Here is a 19,464-nt window from a genome sequence, read left to right on the forward strand (position 1 = left end):
GAGTCTATGAGATTAATTCCTCGTATATAAGCACACTGGATCTTTTTTTACCCAGGCAAAATTTCACTCTCACATTCATGTCTAAACGCATTCAAACAAAATGTTTGGCGATAATATAGAATTAAATAGGGCATTATATTGTAGTACAATAATATTAATTATTAGTAATAATGATATTTACAAAAAAGCGTGATATTTGAAGGAAACGTAAAAGAATCATAAAAAATACAGACGCTGTACTCGAATGAATTAACGTTGATTGTTTATGCGCTTTTGATCAAAGTCTTGATGGAAAGGTTTACTGTCATCAGCTATTCGCTTACGGCGATACGAACAATCGAATGGCGAATTGACGTAACACAGTGCAGAATCTCGTATTCTCAAAGGAATCGTTTAGCGTGCACGCGCCTATGAAGGCGCGTAACGTCGCGTGTCCTCTTGCCATATCGTTGAGGAGTCCTCTTGTTTGTTCTACACTTTAATAGCGCGCCTGTGATCCTCGCAACGTGGACACGCGGAGAAATGAGTGCCCTCTTCTCCCCTCCCCCTCTCTTTCTTCTCTCTCCCCCTCTCTCTCTCTTTCTTCCTTCCTTTCTTTGTTTCTTGTCTTTCTCTTTCTTTTTCTTTCTTTCTCACTCTTTGCTGTTTATTCTCGCGCTCTTTCTTTCTTCCGCTTGTCCCGCACCGTCTCGTTCGCACCGTCGGTGGTCCTTCAGGACTCGAGGAGACACAAGCCGCCCGTGGAGAACATGTTCTCCAAGAGCAACGTCAATATTGACACATCCTCGGTGCAAATCGACAAATGCGTTTTGCGCTTCTGGAACTCACGCAATACAACGAGGACTTCTACGATGGGTTCTGTAACCTGGATCGAGCGTCAATAGCTTTCATTTAAGTACTGGAAGCTGTAAAAGACGGCTATATACTTACCTTATTAACTCTAAACGCTATTTAAAATACTTCGTTTTGTGTCTTCTTCTTCACTTTATGTCTCTTTCGAATTATAAGATTTTTACTCGCTGAAAATATTCAGGAACAATTCTTAGATTGTACATGTAATATTCAAGATTATTCAAATGTAGACGTTTTTAAAAAAATCTGTAGTTTTCTTTATTTTATTTAGTGAAAAACGGTCAGACATGTAATTAAAATACAATGAATAGAGAAAAACAATAAATAATATTTATAACGAATAGATATTGTGATATTTTGCATAAGACATATAACGTAGAAATAATTTTAATCTTAAGTATTACATTATTTATTAAAAATGAAAGAAAACTTTATCAGTTGAGAAAGATTGAAATTTAATAATTTCTTTTAGATCGTCTTTTGATCAACCATTTTTCTGACATCGTCGATGTCTTATTTTTGCTTAGATAATTGTATATGCTGATATTGTCTTCTGCGATATTATAAAGGAATAAGAGAAAAAAGCATCAGTTTGTAAGCGATGAGAGAACGCTTGTGACGACAGCGATACTAATTTCGCTTCTGCATTCCATCGGTGCGTTGGTTTGCCGTTTTAAGGCCCCTGACGAGCGCGAGCGAGGTGTGTCTTAAAGCGGCTGCAGAGTCTCGCCGAGAAACGGAATTTTTATTGCTATACCGAGAAAAATGAGGGAATAACTGAGAAAAGTACTTGTTTACGCGAATTGCAACAAGTGGAAGAAGTATGAAAATTTTTACAAAAACAAGGATACGGCTTGCATGAAACTGTGATTAAGTTGATTTCACACACACATACCTTATGCGTATTTTATTCAATTTGTCATTTTTTTATAATAATTAAATTCAGTGAAACTTGAGAAAATCAAGTGGATTATTATCCTGTATGTTAAAATTGTGTTTTCGGTTTGTACTGCTATTGTGATAATTTTTTGAAAAAGTTACTGTCGCATTTTTAGACATATCAAATGTATACCATAAATACAATCGTCAATAAAAGAATAGTATGTATATATCGTACATCTTTTTTTAATCCATCCGAGAAACGACGTGTCCTTGCATCTTTAAATGTAGAGTGCTATAGGAAAAAACGTATCTCAATAATGGTGCCGATGTAGTGTTATATTCGATGAAATTTTCATTTCCGTAAACACACGTATTAATCACGCCTTAGGAATTGCTGTGTCGACGGTTATCATCCGCGAGTAATTAGATCGTGTACTTATTAACGAGAACACCGATGCGCATCGGGCTTAATGGCCGTTGCCTAGCGCGCTTGTGATTACCGGCCGATATAATTGCCCCGATGACCTTAAAAGCGCCTTGTACGGGCACCGAGCGGTTTTGAAAGTTGGAAAAAGTGCTCGGCACGTAATTTCGTTGTGAAGCGTGGCTGACATTTAGAACACCCGTTACAGCGACATTCACCGTAGTTGTCGGCGTCATGCGGCTACCTATATGCGCCGTCTTGTACCCACGAATGCCGTTATTAATGCGTATAATTATTAATCTATACGTATTTATGTAATAATTAATGGGTGATCGCGGCGCTCTACGTCCGACCGTGGTCGACGCGGAACACGAATGTCGAGGAACTATCTATCAACGTCCCACTTTGGCGTCGCTCTTATGGTTCCCGGGCGACCCTAATGTCATGAGAAAGAGGCGTAGACCACGCGTGAAAGAAAATATCTCAGTCCTTATTAACCGAGCAGATGATCGTTTGATCATCACTTCTTATACAGACTCGCTTATCTTCTTATTGAAAACTTTGATTTTGTACCATTAATTATATCCTTTGCGTTTTCTTAGTCTTAGAAATTAAATAGCTCGAAGCGGAAAGAGAATCTGATTTATTCTATAGAAAAAGTAAACAATAATAATAAAGATAAAATTTTGATAATTGCTAGTAGATAGCAAATAAGAGAGGATAGAAAGTTATGATGTAAATAGTATCATAAGTTTAATTAGCTCTTAATATCTAGCAGCTAGTTCTATACATATACCGCTTAGCTATAAATATATGCTTCATAAAAACGTTATGTAAGCTATATATGATGTATAATATATCCAAGAAACAGCTTTTGCTGTCAGCGATGAATTTACGACGCGTCATAGTTTGAGGAATAATGATTAGTGATTAAGAAGTAAAGAAGGGAAAGCCGAAAATGGACAATGTAAATAGTAAAATAATGAATTTTTTTTCATAGAGAAGACCAGAAAATCAATTGAAAGTCATATAAAAATTTCTTGTGAAAATATCAGCTATTTCGCTATTGAATGTATAATCACATATGTATATTGGATATCTACTTACGTAACAATAATTATCTACATACGATAAAACTTCTTTATACCTATTATTATGTTATATTCCAGCAAATTGTTTTCCTTTTCTTCAATATGAAGAAAAAGCTGATTTCAATTGAATACTGCAGCATCATAAAAACAAATTAAATAAAGACAGGATCGTGCTGAGAAGGGGCGAAAGGAGTTGCGTTCAGTATTTCCTTTGCTTTGTGTGACTTGTAGTAGAACATGGTCACACGTACAACATGCTTCCAAGTAAGTCTCGTGGCTAAAGTTGCATAAGAATGAACCTCCGCTGACCAAAACGAGCATTTAAGACGGCTGGTTGGCCCGATAGGTTCCCTTTTCTTCAGGATCTCGTCTTGGAACACTGTACCGTACCTTCTTACAGGCCGTTTCCGATGAAGTCGGCCTTCTTTATGCCGTTCTTCGGCGGCCCGCGCTCTCCACGCTCTTCTGGCTAAGTGCCGATTCGAGGAAAGCTACGAGTCGAATAATGCATAACGGATTCTCGGTCTAGCGAAACTGTCAACTTTGCTATAAAAATATTTTTTGTCTTACATTCCAGTGGATAGTATTCTATTTGCAATGAAATTGTGAGATTAACAGTTTTAATTAAATACTTTGCAAAAAAAGGAAAATAATATACAAATGGAAAGTGCAATTCAAATTCAAAAGAGACTCCAATAAAAGCTGTTTATTCTCATACATAACACAAGTAAAGATTTTCAACATTATAATTCATACTTTGCAATGGCGCTATATCTATTAATATATTGTCTATTAATGTATCTGCATTTATGAAATTAATGCAAATTTATTTTGCGTATTACTAATGGAATATTTTTAATAGCAAAATCGTTATGACTTGTCTACGTGTACAACGGCAGAAAAAATATGTAGATTAAGTAGCGATATATTATTTTAAGATATACTTTTGCGCGTGATGATGAGATCAAGGCGAACAGAATAACCTAAATCAAATGTAAATTACTCTCGTGATCAGATTGTTTCACGAAGACACGCAAAGCTTCCGAGAGGAGGGCATCATGCTTCTCAAGAACGGTGAAGAAGCGCGGAGGCGGCGTCAAAGGTGGGAACCTTCGAGGAATCTTTAATAAACACCACCATTGTATGCTAATCCATAAATATGCTCTGACTACAGTGCAAGCTTGCGTACAAACCAGCTGCGCCATGCATGCCTGCGTACACGTGCGGCTCTTTTCGACTAATCCAGCCTCTGGACGAATGCCAAAAGTGGAAGAAATTTCATAGTATACCCTCTAAAGATACGTTTCCTCGATATTGATAAAAATCTTACGTCATTAATGTATCACGTCTGTTTAAAAAGAGGAAAGAAACTAATGTAGTAAATATTGCATTAATTTTATACCTTTTCTATTATATCTGTTATTTACGATACTGCATTTTATGCCAAAATTTAAATATTCTGAAAATACTATAAATAATGAGAGAGGGATGGAAAATAAGGTAAATACGGAATAACAAGTAACACAATATAAAAAAAAGGTGTAGGTCGCTTTAGTACAAAATTTTGAATCTGTTTAAGCTCTATCTTTTTGTATTAATTACAATACATTCTGTGTTATTAAATATTATGATTACATATTTCTATCTTTTTATTTGATAATATTATCAAATTTGAAGAATAGGTCATGGTGATCGAAGTTTGAGATCGTTTGAAAATAATTATTTTATTACCAAGTTCAGCGCTGAAGCGAGACGTTGTGGAACTTTCTTTTGCGGAGGAAAACTCAGGGGCTTTATAGAGGACGAAGTTTTCCACGGCGCCTACGAGAAACACGAGGCTAACGGGAAAATTCAATTCGCCGCGAATTTAATAAGAAGTCTACGATCGGATTTGTATTACGAAAAGGCGAGACTTTATTTATTGATAAAATTAAATAGCGTTTCGTTTTATCGTATTTCATCTATTTATATTACTCTTCTTCTTAAAAGGATACATATACTTTTGATTTAGCAAAATATTTGTTATATATACGCAATAAAATTAACGCAATAAAATTAACGATATTGATTATTCTTTTCTGGTGATAGAATAACTTACGATAGTTAACAGAAAAGAAGTCAATGTAGATATTTAAATATGTAAAATATTGACAACATTCTATAAAACGTATCTATAATAAAAATTTGTCAATTTATTAATGTATATCATACATAATAACAGTATTCTTTTATTCTTTATTGATAATTATAAAATTTTATTAAAGAGAAAATGACACATTTAAAAAACTTTTTTATTTTTTTGTACCTTGAGAAAGAGTTACAATGTCGATTGATTGCGAGAAACGACGAGAGTTGGCGCAACCCGGTGAAGTGTCGTTTATCGATAACAATTGTGGCAGTGAGCGAAAGGAAAATCTAAAGGAAAGGGTAGCGCGAAACGTATTTACTACATCTATTTATCGGCGGGTACGTAAAATATGACACATAATACGCGATTTATATACGTGTTTCCATACTATTGTGCGCTCATTGTACGACGTTGTAGGTCTATGAGTTGAAGAGGAATAGAACAAGTCGATTAGAGGCGCGATATGAAACGTGCATGTCGATAGCGTGCCGAAGTATCATTGAATTTTAAACGATCGGTGCCTGCACCTTGTTCACGCCTCTGCTCACCTTTCCGAATCACGACTGTCGAGCGATTAAGCATTTTTCAAGGAGGCACCGCGTGCGCCGGGCGTTACTGTTACTCCGCAATGACGGCAATCTTGTACCGAATAACGGTACTCGAGTAGTAGGTGGTAGGAAAATAATGGTATAATTTAGAGATTTTTTTTATCTGTATGCACACGGAGTGTTGCACAAGATACTCTCAAGCATTATACGCTTTCTCTCCGTTAGGATACTTGAGAGAACAACAAGGATGTCATTTGTTTCAATATCAAAACACGAACAATTGAAAATTAAGAGATTATCGTGAATTAAGCGGCAGATGTAAGACATAAGAAAATACCTGATTCGTTTAATTTCACAATTCGATTCTCCAGTCAAATTATTATATCAATCTTTTGTATACATATATAAAAAAATATTTTAATTGTACGTAAAATTTAGGCATAAGATCTTTAATATATCACTGTAATAAAAATTGTGAAAATATTCTTAAACAAATAAATTTTATTACTTTCAGATAATTTATTGACATTTTTATATAATATAATATGTATTAATTATTTTATCTTGTCAGTGATATTGACACTTCGAACTCTTTTAGTAGATTGATAAAAGCGATGCGATTCGCGAAGAGGCCGACGACGAGAAGCGTGGTGCAACCGTGGTGTTTTCTGTTGCGAATGATGGTGACACGGTTCCCTCTTGAAACGCTTTAAAACGTAGAAACGGCCGCTTGCGGCACAACTTCCTTTGTCGCGGCGCACCGACGACGACTGCAATGAGACATAAATTGCAATTAGCACCACCGTATCTACGAGAGAGTACGTACGTGCGCGCGCCGACGTTGCGCCGCGTTATGTGCTGGCGCGCATATACGGCCCGCGTTCCTTGCAATTGCAACATTGGCCAGTCTTAGAGAACCGCTCGACCACAATGTGGAGATCACGGCGTCTTCTAACGAAGCCCGCGCCGTTCCGAGTGAAATACGCGGGGAGGCTCCCGATACATGTCTAGAATGTTGCTTTTTAATTCCGTAGCGGTTGAGACCTTTTTTTATTATACGGTCGGCGCACCAGGAATGCGTCAGACGCGACACGTTTCTCGAACGAAGTTAATTCTATAAGTATTTGCCACGCATTCTTTATTAAACGCGGTATTTGCTGTATTTCAATTTACAGTCAAATGTTACGAGAACTTATTGTGAGAGATAACGTACAGTGGATTCCAATATACCTATATAACAATAATTTGAATTCAATTACATTAATGTAACCACATACGCGCACAAACACAAATCTAATATTAGCGAAACGTCTACATATGACCTTCGCGATTGTTGGTGCATATTTGCATAATTAATATATTTATATAAGGCCATAATATAATTCGCAAATAATCGCATGTACTTTTCAATGAAGTTAATTATAACTTACAGATACGTTATTTATGCACCAACAATCGTGGAAGTTCATATAAATATTTTACTTTTTACTCATATTTGGTTTATTCTTGAGAGAAATCACAAAACTATGTATTTTTATTTTAACAAAAATATAAATAATATCGTAACAAATAATTGTATTACTCGATATAAGTAGAACATGTGTTAGAATTAGGCTTTTTTTAGTGAAATGACGACATAAATTAATAAACAAATTTAAATGACTGAAAATAAAGCACTGCTTTTTAATATTGTTTAAATAATAATTACAATTATTTAATTACTCCGACGTTATTTTTTGAGTATTTTGTTTCATTGAGAACATAATCTAGAGAGCGTTCGACATATTATTCTCTCTGAGCACATAAATCTGTGAGCAGTTAAAAAATAAACGGATGCGCAATGTCTTTTCATTTTTTACGCATATGAATTAAATCGTGCGGCCACTTGTAACTACTTTACGAAGTCTATGATGCTTAAAGCGGCATAATAAGTTCACCATCATTCGCGCGTGGACTCACGAGCTCGGGTAACGACATTCCACTGTGACTGCAACAAAGGAAGCCCGTGGTAAAAATTCAAGGAACAACTCTATATCGCCGGCATAAGTCACGGTAGCGCGGTATCGGGATCAGTTAGGTTTGCTAGCAACCGGAACGTTCCGCGATGCGATCGGCCCACAAGTCGATTTGACCCTTACCCAGAACAAGGATAAGGAACGCGAAGAGGAACGTAACCGTAGCGGGCGTATCGCTGCGCTACGGAGAAACGCGAGAAGAGAACGTCGAGCGACGTTGAGTCGCATCACGAAAAGACAATGAAAAGAAAACGCCGGGCGAAGCTCTTGTTAGGCGAAGCTATTATCATTAATTAAACAGCGGCCGCGCTATCTCGATTCACGTCTTGCCGATGTGATGCCACGACATTAAAGACCGTGTGACACCGTAAAGACTTCAAGTTGCTTCTCTCATTATCGAAGAAAAATGACGGATCTGCCCCTCTTACGTATATCGCTTATGCATCAGAGAACATATCGAGCAATTCTCTTTCTTACTCTCTTTCTCGCTTTCTCTCTATTAGTAATCGTTGGTTGCGATCGGTGCGAAAAGTAATTCACGCAGCGATTTGGCTCTCTGGTGTATCGTAAATTAAACCGGAATGAATGCGGAATAAGAGATCGCAACGCGTAAGCCATTCGGTGACAGAGTTATAGAGGCAGCGACATCGTAAACACGGTCATCGTATTTACGATACCACTTGTTGCAAAAGTTTCCGTACTCGTAGAGACGCTAAGTTAATTCCTATTTGTGTGCGTCCGATATTTATTTATACAGATTTTTACGGTCGACTCGTGATCGTATTTACAAAGCCGATTCTAATTTTTATGTATTTATATGTATATGTATAATCTTCAGTATACGTAATGCAGTAATATATGGCTGCCTCACTTTAAAATACAATTAAAAAACGTTTTCAAATTTTTACATGAACGAGTTAGGTACAATACATTATTCTATCAAAAGTAAATTAGTGCCGCTTTCTAGAAAAATTATTAGAACGTTACAACTAAAAAGTAGTATTTAAAAAAGACTGTTTGTCACAATTTTTAAAATGGGTAATTTTTTGAAAGATTTTTTAAATAAAGATAATAAAAGTGACATTTCATCATGTTAAGAATATAATATTTTTTTTTGTCAATATTGTTTTATTATTGTAGTTTATAATTTTCTTCTATCAGATTAAAAATTCGTTTTTTCCCTTTTCTGGGAAACTTAGTTTTTTAAGTGGTGCATGTTTCTTTTGAAGTAAAAAAACGATGTACATATATAATTTATAATAGACTCATCATAAACACTTTTACGATTCTATCTCACATTTTAAATTATGTAACAACATTACAAGCAATCATATATTATACTTTCGGTACCTTCAAGTAGTAAGTATTTCGAGCGTCTCTTGTGCAATTTTTCTTGTACAATGCATTTTTCTGTTTTAATTAAATAGGATAAAATATTTTATTAACAACATAAACAATGTTTTTAAAGTACATGATGTTAATATATTATTACGAAATCATCTCGTATGCAATATACTTCGAAAGTGCCACGTGTTGCAAGATGTAATGTGTCAAACAACGTATACAGCTAATTATGCAAAGAGCAATGACTAAAAATTATTACAATATGAGAAAATATGGTATGAGCGAAGTCGCAATCGTGCGCGATTTTATTTGACTTGTGCTACCAAAACGTGCTTTCAATTTGCACAAAATGCAATCGAACTTTTCACGAAGATTCAACGAGCCAGAGTCTTCAAAGTATCGATTCGGCCAAGGATAAGGGTAAAAGGGATTGTTTACGATCCAAAGAATTACTCTCGAATTGTTATCCCGCGAGACCGCTTCTCACAAAGTCACCGCGATTAAGCACTATCGGGGTTACTAGGAAGCGGTAGACCACTTCCACGGATTCGCTCCTGCCTTAATCCAGCACGGCCTGATCCTACGATCATATATTTTAGCTCGGTATATGCTCATGTGCAGAATTATCACGATGTAGTAAACTAAACATATATTACCGTATCGTGCCTACTTTCCAACAAGAGAAACGAAAGATATGAAGCTATATAGTTATCAAAATATATAGCGATGCACAAAATGCTTTGTTACACTTGCTGTATTCTTAAACATTTATGAGAAAGGGAAGGGGTATATAGTTTTCAACATGAGATAAATCATCACATCGTTGCTTTGAAGTTAAATTAAAAATAGCGTGTCGTTACTTTAACGAAATAAAAGCGATGAAACAGTAAGACGATATTAATATAAAACTATTATATTGATAATTTTGTCTTATTTTTTCCATAGTTTTATGAATCTGTTACAGTGAATACGCGCCAGATGCTAGAAATAGGTGTGCATTCCTAAAAAAAGTTCAACGAACCGAAAGATTATTGCAACTGTACTTCTCTGGTCAACCTTATCCGTTAGAAGTAGTTGCCTACTTCCGCGGATAAATGTTCGTTTCTATGCTCAAGTCAACACGTATTGAACTTCCACGGTAAACTTTACGTTTATATGCACTCGTTCACCGCGGTAACCGGAGATAGCCACACGTCACCGAATCGTGATTCTCGAGAGCTCGAAGTCGATGTTGTAACCCCCATCAAAGCCAGAAGTCTCGACTTCGTGCGGTTGAGCATTTCTAACATTTCAGCCGACATCTGTAAAGGATAAAATACCGTATATTTATACAGTCTTCGATTTCATTATTTCCTTCTACTACTTTTATTGTTTCAAAAACTATACGAAACGTATAAAGCTAAGATATATTTGCATTTTGTATTAAAAAGAAAGCAGAATATTTGATACGCAATTCTAATCACTAGAATTTCATTGAGCACAAATCCATTATATAAATACGACATGTAATTCAATATTCATTAAATGGTTTCACAGATTCAACATAGATTCAAATTTTGTGTTAGTTGTGTAATTATTTATTACCTAATGAATAATGTGTTACTCGGTAGAGACGAGATTAAATTAATTTTAAGTAAATATTTTTGAAAATGATTAGTAAAAGCAGTTTATCTTTGAAAATATGTAGAGCTATTTATGAAAAGCATATATATTTGATTCATACACACAGGTAGATGTACCGTTTAATATTATCATCAAGTAGGAATATAAAATTGAATGATAATAGGAAAGCTTTTGTCACTTATTACTGAATGCTTGCCTAGATGTTTTAAAGATAATATACAGCGAATACTGCATTACCGGTTCGTGTATGATGGAGTGGATGAAAGAGCACACTAGTCATGGAGATCATCCGGTTGCACACGCCAACGGATGCACGACGATGGTGCGCGTGAAGTAAATCAAAACTCGGGGGCTTCGCCGATTGACAGTTGCGCGTTGTTCGCGCGCGGCGAGATTTACCGCAATTCCAAACGAGCTACCAGCAAGTAGCGCGACTTCGTGGCAGACCGGTTGCACTCGGCGGATCTTTAAAGCACCGCTTCAGCCGATGGAAAACACTTGTTAGCGCTCGGCGAGCGAATAAAGTGGTGCCTGTCCGAACTAAATGTAGATACATCTTTTATACGCGCTATCGCCAGCATCTGCAGCCTGCAGATCGTGCTCTCTTTTGCTCTCTTTTCTCCTCTCTTCGTCTCACACGCAGCCCACACTGACCTCTTTTGCTCTATCTCTCTTCTCTCTATTTCATTCTCTCTGCTCTCTCTTTTTTTTTTGTTTCTTTCTCTCTCTCTCTCTCTCTCTCTCTCTCTCTTTCACGAGGCGTGTTTTGCCAACTGTTGGTATGTGGCCTGCGGTCAGAGTTTTTCGTAACACTTTAAAATCTTATATATACTATTGAATTCCTCTTGCTCCGACAAATATCGAATACTTTTACTATCGTACACTCATAAGAAAAATGTTACGGTAAACACTTAGCTAAAAGAAACAAGAATTTCTGTAAAGAATGTTGATATGGTACTTCATGTAAATATATTTCAAACATTGTTGTGTCAGTTATACAATAATATTGTGCAGTTTCATGTTTTCTCACAACTTTTGTTAATGATCAACATTAGAATCAAAATATGTACATAAAATACTAGATAAGAATTATGTAAGAAATAATTTCATCGAATCTTCTGTTGTATTAAATTTTATTTTTAATATTGTTCTACAAAAAAAAAACGTATACGTAATCTATATCAGTTAACATCATTTCTTGCATATTATATAAACTAAAACAAAAACTTGGTATATTTGAAATCAACATCCTATTTAAAGTATCACATAGTTAAAAGATGTATCAATTTTTTTCGACGTAATAGAAATTATTTTAATCGTTATTTAAATTATTGTTCCGAAATCATATTTGGTTATGGAAAGCGATGAAATTACCGCGATAAGAAGTACAGTGCAAACGCAAAACGCACATGGGTGATTGTTACACATCTCTTCATGACACGAGTCACGTAAAAACGAAAGATACGTAAGAACTAACTTGCGAGTGCGACTGGATGGACAAGGATAAGCCGCACGATGGCGTACCATCACCGCTAATTAATACCGCGAGTTAATTATGCCACAGAGCAAGACAATGTTGTCTATCCTCTATCTACTTTATGCGCGCAATCTGCTAATAACAGGTAATCGTAGCTGTTTACTTAACTGGAAGCGCTACAGGTGTCCACAAAAGTGTTATAGTGTTTTAGCGCGACTCACAGCGAGAGTCGAGTCATTGATTAGAGAATTAAAGGTCAGACAGGCATAATTTACGTCAGAATACTTGCGCCGTCGATGAAGGAAGAGCACGGTAAGCACGACGGATGGTGAAAAATATGGCGAATGGACGTGGAAAGACGATGGGTAAAAAATTTATAACGCGCACGTTAATGAATACGATGATAGTACAGATAATATAATAAATAAACCTGAAAATCTTCGTACAAGAATAAATTACATGCTGTCGCCGTCGCCATCGATTACACATTATACGAATACAGTCTCTTATCTTATCAGGTTTTATGTCCCTATCAGTTTTTGCTATAACTTGCGTATTTCAATTTAATCGAAAAGAGAATATTAATTTAGCACTTTTTAATTTACATTAATTTATCAGCTTTTTTGCTACAATTACTTAGCATTTTGAATACAAGTTATATTTTATATTGTAGTAATTTATAATATAAAGATATATTATTGCAATATGTGAAAATTATATTGAAAACGCACGCATATCTTATTATTTATTTAATATATAATAAAATAAGATCTATTAAATATGTATCAAATATTTATCGTATATTTGTGAGATAATATATGAAGATTTAATACAATACATCGAATTTTATGAAAGGAAATTCACATTATTATGTTGATGTGTCTGTAGATTATGTTACTAATTTACGGACGATCATGTAGAAAATTGACTTTTAACGAGCGGCCGTTTCCTAGATTTTCCGGTGAATTTTATAGTTTCACCTAGGGAAAGGCGTCGATTGCTCGCGTAAACAATAGGACGAGGCGCACGTTCGCGGATGTATCGCCCGCGATTTCCCGGCCAACATTATACATAATTAGCAGCGCGGGTACCGAGACGGGGAGCGAACAATGGACGGCTCTTTTCGCATGCGACTAAATACGTCAGCGCCACGGTAATTGGCCGACAATTACCAGCCGTAGAATCGCGGCAGCATTAAGATGATATAGCCCAGTAGCACGCAAATATGGGAGCGAAACTTATCTCGCGCAATTTATTTCGACGAGGTCGCGAGACGGTCGCGTTATACGAACGGGACCACGCCGTTGGCATCGTTCTCCGGAAGCGAGCGCAAAAATACGATTAGGCAAAAGATAGCCGAAATTTCCAAACATCCTACTCCATTTCTTACATATGTGAAGAAAAATGATGCATGTTAGATTTTCTACATTTACAGAGATTTCTCAATCTATGATTTTCTTGATGACATTATGGGATCTCCAAAAGGAAAGTTGATTTCCAGCAGAACACTTGAAATGTGGCAACCGTGTCAGCGAGACTTCTATTCTATATTATATATATCAAATATCTATATATTAAATCACTAGTTGTTTAAGAAAATTTTGTTTTTTGATAATTTACATTATTTCCTATAAATGCTCAGTTTATGAGAATCTGAAGTTTTTCCAAATTGAATATATTTTACTCAACAATTATGATGATTATATTTTATACATATAATTTCAACAATAAGTTCACATCACGCTCAAAATTCTTCCGAAATTTTCGTGTTTGCGTATTTTATTTTTTGAAGCTAATTATTCACAGTTTTTATATCATTCCTATATTTTCTATTTTTTTCTATAATTATTATTGAACATTTTTTATAATTATTGTAACGTTTTTATTATTCAATTATTACAATTTAGATAAATGCATATATTTTTACTTATAAAGAATTACTTCTCTACCTCCTTCTCTTGAGAAGAAATTTCCATTCCACACACGAACCTTCCATTTCCCAAGGAAGCGGCGCGTATTTCTGCGTCGCGCAAGAAGATGGAACACGACCAACTCTTTTTTCGACGGAACATTGACGCGGTGGCACTTTAACGGCACTTCAGCGTCGATATCGACAAGAAAAGCGTACGAAGCGAGATTTATCCGACGAGATACACATAAGACGCAGCGGGTGAACGCTGCTTGTCATTGCTCGTCAGCGAGCCGATAGAGAAAGAAAAAATATGAGAGAGAGAGAGAGAGAGAGAGAAAGAGAGTGTCCCACGAACATTTTCTCTTCCCAACGCCGCCCCGGCGACAGGAGAGGTTCATATATATATAGAAAATTCTATTATTCTATTCTTATCATCGCGCTGACGCGTGGTGCCCGGTATCGACAGACGGATACATAATGCAACGTGAGTTTCCGAGCTTGCGCGCGCGAGTGCATACCTACCGGATGCGGCCACCATCGAGCTTGCATACTGAGCACCAAGGTCCGTCCACGAAGCCCTCCTGCACAAAACGTGCTGACTCGTCGTGACGAACGTCGCCGCCGTATGCTGGCTCCTCAACATGCTCGAACGTGCCGTGCGACGTTGATCGAAGAGAGGGTAGACTTGACGTCTTTACGAGCACACCGACAGCATTTGTACGATGGGATTTCTGCAGGAAGACACATCGTCACAGGACGTGAAACATAGAAGTCCGATCGAGAATACTTCGCGAACTTCTATTAATTCCTTGCCTGGATTTGTTTTTATTCGCGAACAAATTTTATATATCTGCTCGACGAATTTGAACGCTTTCAGATTTGTAGAATAAGCGGAACAGCAATTAGAACGATAATAAGCTGCCAATTGAAAAATGACTATTAAGATCGGAATCAAAATCTCACGCTCGAGATATTTCATTTGATATATTATACAAGTAGATCCACTTGTTCCGAGCTGAATCATAATTTGAGATTTAAGAGTACATTAATTTACTAGCAAAGCAAAAAATGTATGGTATGTAAGGGAATGACTGGGTGTATGGAGCACGGGTTTGACATATGTGCGAAATTTAAATTCTCGCGCGTGCCAACGGGGGGTATCGTTTTAATTAACACGCCGTCTGCCGTACTCGACCCCGTCCGTGAGACTAATTCGCCATGTGCAAGAACAATGCATCAGGATCGGCACCCGAGCGATCAACCGTGCGCACGAACAGTATCTCGGGCTCACGCGGCGCCGTTGATTGCGTGTCGCGGATGTGGATTTGCGCGCGCGATTGAAAGACGACCAACGCGACACGCCGCGCGCCGCGAGTCAGGGCGACCGCGCGCGCTTGGAAATTCTACTAATTCAATGGATAATGGATAGCCGAGCGTCATCGAAGCAACGAGCGTGGGCACCGCCCACGCGTTGCGTAACACGTATTAATTAATTATCGACGAGCGCGAGCCTGAGCGCGGGGTCAGCGGGATGCGACACGAGATCGCTATAAAAACGTGACTTCTGCGTCGAATCTTGGGTATTCACTTCGGTCGCTTGCGTAATGCTCGCTATATGCAGACTCATTGCATTGCGAGCGAACGAATGCGTATCGGATTGAAGAAGCAGATAATTTGTGATTATACAGATGTTGCTTCGTTGTCATATCGAGTTCAATCTCTATTATAACAAAAATCGCTTATCCTATTTATTGAAAGGTAGCGATTTAGTGAATAATTTTCTCTCGAATATACATTGATTATATTAATATAAAATTACTTGTTTTTTTTTTTTAGAACTTCACTCTTATCAAATATTTATGATTAACGCTTCACTTATATATTATGTCATTATTTTATTGTATATGTTGTACACAATTATACACGATGCAATTGGTATAAATAAAACCAAGCGCGTGCGCTATTTGTTGATCTAAAACAGCTTGTGTCTATAGAAAACATGTATAGATACTTCAATTTCTAGACTTATTAAATAGATATCTGTGTCTGAATACTACTACGGTTACATAGTAACAGTAATATCGAATTAATCCCCTCGAGAATGACTGATCATTTAAGCTTAGCGAATAAACTCGAACTTACTATATTGCGCAGTATTCGCATAATATCTACATCACATATACACTTGCAAATAATGGTGCAATAATTAAGAAAAGGTCAAAATAAATTGAACTTAATATCTAAGAAGAATAATAAGAATTAGAACAAGATCTGTATATGTTTGACATACATTGTGCAAACTTATTTTTATACCGTATTATATATATTTGATTTATTATTATATGTATTCATACTTTTTATATGTTCTTCTCCAAAAAATCTAATAAAACTAATATTATAAAAACGGAGGCATTTTGACGGACGATTTCGAGTCCAAATTATATAATCTGCGCACAATTTCAATTAATTTTTAATTTGTTCGATTTTCTCGGACGAATGGAAATTTTTGCGAACAAATGCCGGTACAAATGAGCGAGCTGTAATTTTAGAGGCTATACATGTTCTCTCGTAACTGCCAGTGAAAGCACAATAAACCGATTGAGATCACGCCACTTCAGGTCAAGACAATGCAACTATTTGCATATGGCACCGCTCGCGTCTTAACTGTAGCCGCGACGGCGGTTGTAACCGACGATTTCTGTTGCATACACACATAGAGATGTAAACCTTTTGCGAGCGGCCACATGCTTCTCGTGAGGCTCGTTTGGTGTTATTCAAGTATATTTATTTGCGCAGATTCAAGTTTAATTGCTCGTTGAAATACTTTTATTAGAATTTACCAAAAAAAGAACAGCAAACGTATGGTTGTTTAAAAAATAATTAAATCTGTAAGAATGAAGAAATAAAAGTGATGAAATAACGAAATGTAGGATTGAGTTTTATATGAATTCTATGAAAATCATCTCTCTCTCTCTCTCTCTTTATTCCATATTAAAAACTTGAAAAAAAGTTATGGATATTTTAAAAAACAACTAAATGTATTGATGAACGAAATTTATCGTTATTTGCGGTTGTAGCAACTGTAACATTTCTTTTGTGCTTGAATACAAAATTAAAAAGATGAAAAATTAGTTTCAATGAGCGATACAATGATTTTTGCTGTATTAATCATTGAAAATTAACAATTTTATAACTGTTTCGTTCATTTTATATTAAAAACATGAATATCGATAAAATTATTGCACATAAAATTATACAAGACTAAAGTTACAAATATTCGTAAATTTTGTATTTTTGTAACATACGTATAAAAAATATATCTTGTTTCGTATATATGAAAATAATACTATTGCGATCGTATTCTAACTTCGCGATGCAGGAACGAAAATATCTGCCGAAATCGAACTCGACGGATTGTGTTATTGCACTTACGCCGGGTGCAACGTCCGACTATCGCGGTCGAACGATTTAAATTTAGCCGGCAATGACATTCCTCTTTGAGCATTTTCCTGTATTATAATTGACAATTGTTAACAGTACGTGGAGTATTTTCATTTTATCGTATATCTCTCATACGGGAGAGGAAAAATACGCCAGAAAAATAAATTAACGATATCATGCGCTGTAAGCACGTTAGATGAATAATGAATTTAAAAACGATTTATAATGCGTATATTTTTATTAGAAATATCAGTATAAATTTTATTCTTATCCACAATTTTATAATGTGGATTGGAACTGAAATCTATTATAAAAAAGTAACGTTTGATAAGAAAAATACTTAACGAGATAAATTATACAATAGCATTAAGTATTTACAACTATTATCACGAATGAAATATATATATATATATATATATATATATCATAATGACGTTTCGTTTGAAAATATTAATCACATTGAGTGGAAAGTTCTTAACATATATGCAGTTTGTTCGCGCATCATGCAATAGAGAACTTGTGTATAAAGGAAATTTTAAATGTCAATGTATGCCTGCGAGGCATTAGACAAAGAAGGAAAAACTATATGAAAGATAACTTGAAAACAATATGGCGTAGAGAAATTCCTTTGATAATTGTTTCTGTCGTTTTATACAGCTTGAAGTCTTTCTTTTGTTTCACTCAACATTTATAAGACAGTGTTTTTGTAAAAAAAAATTTTTGTTATTTCCTTACGGATTATTCGACTGAAACATCGCATATACGTACATATACATATGCGTCTCGCTTTATTAGCTTTGCTTGTCGCTTGTACAAATTCGCAAGATAAGAGAGTCCAATGAAAAAATTGTTTAAACATAAATCGCAAATAACTTTTCTGCAGTTATGTGTTTTGCTGCGATATGTCCACTTGTAATATTCCAACATTGTGATATTTGCATAAGTATTGTGATTATTATACACTTTACGAGAACGATAAGAAAATAACATAATGTAATAATAAAATAATTGTATACGATAAATACATATATATATTCTATGGGCTCATCTTGTTGAAGAAAAAAGATAAGATCTTTGTGCGAATTAAGATTTTAATCAAAAACATATTTATTACATTGCCTTCGTTGGCATCACTGTCAACGAGATTCGCAAGCAGTCTAGTTAAAAAATCATACTGTCGCATTAAATCAGACATAAGACCGATGAACATCTGCGGAGCACGATGCAAAGATTGCGCAAAACGTGCGGTCTTATCAGTCGACGTGGCAGATCGGGAGCACGAAAAATTAATCGCTTTGCTTCAGAAAATTCCGCGGTTGTTTTGAGCTATATTATAATTCAAATTAAGCATATCTATTAATATTTAATGATAAAATATTGGTAACATGATAGATTTTTTCATGTTTTAAAAAATATAGGATAAATAATGAATGTTTCCTTATTTCTTCGAAATTGGTTAACATTTTAACCATTGCATAATTTATGCTTATTAAAAAACAGATAGATAATAATTTTTTAAATAATTATTGTTATTTTTTAAATTTCAGATTTAAATATACTTGAAAAAATATATTAAAATATAAGAAACATTAGAGTAAAGTCACGTAAAGTTAATAAATGAAGAATTTATGGATTAATTAATGATTTTGAATTTACGATTCTTTTAATAATATTTTTTTATTATCCCATTTTACATTTTAAGCTTTGTTTTTTGTTTACGCTATTCG

Source organism: Cyphomyrmex costatus, unplaced genomic scaffold (genome assembly GCF_001594065.2).
Source record: "Cyphomyrmex costatus isolate MS0001 unplaced genomic scaffold, Ccosl1.0 scaffold16, whole genome shotgun sequence".
Taxonomy (NCBI): domain Eukaryota; kingdom Metazoa; phylum Arthropoda; class Insecta; order Hymenoptera; family Formicidae; genus Cyphomyrmex; species Cyphomyrmex costatus.